The sequence below is a fragment of the Manihot esculenta genome, chromosome 17 (genome assembly GCF_001659605.2).
Source record: "Manihot esculenta cultivar AM560-2 chromosome 17, M.esculenta_v8, whole genome shotgun sequence".
NCBI lineage: Eukaryota > Viridiplantae > Streptophyta > Magnoliopsida > Malpighiales > Euphorbiaceae > Manihot > Manihot esculenta.
This window is the reverse complement of record NC_035177.2, coordinates 16,689,260-16,689,535: the sequence shown is the minus strand read 5'-3', so window position 1 is coordinate 16,689,535 and position 276 is coordinate 16,689,260.

The window sequence follows — 276 nt, the reverse complement described above, 5'->3', positions numbered from 1 at the left end:
TTAATAAATAAGCAGGTGACATTAATATACGCTTTTCCTTCTGATTAAGCCGGTCTCATATTTAATTAGAAGAATCAATCCTCAATTCTTCATAAGCAAAATTCTTCAATCAAGTGGAAAAAATCGAAATACCATTAGATTAATAATGTAATTAATAATCCATTCCGAGACTCAAAGTTCAAAAAAAAAAAAAAAAAGCAAGGAAATTAAACCAATTAAAAGTCTGCCATGCAAGTAGTCTCCAGCCGTGGCCAGAAGATGGACCTCCATTAATAT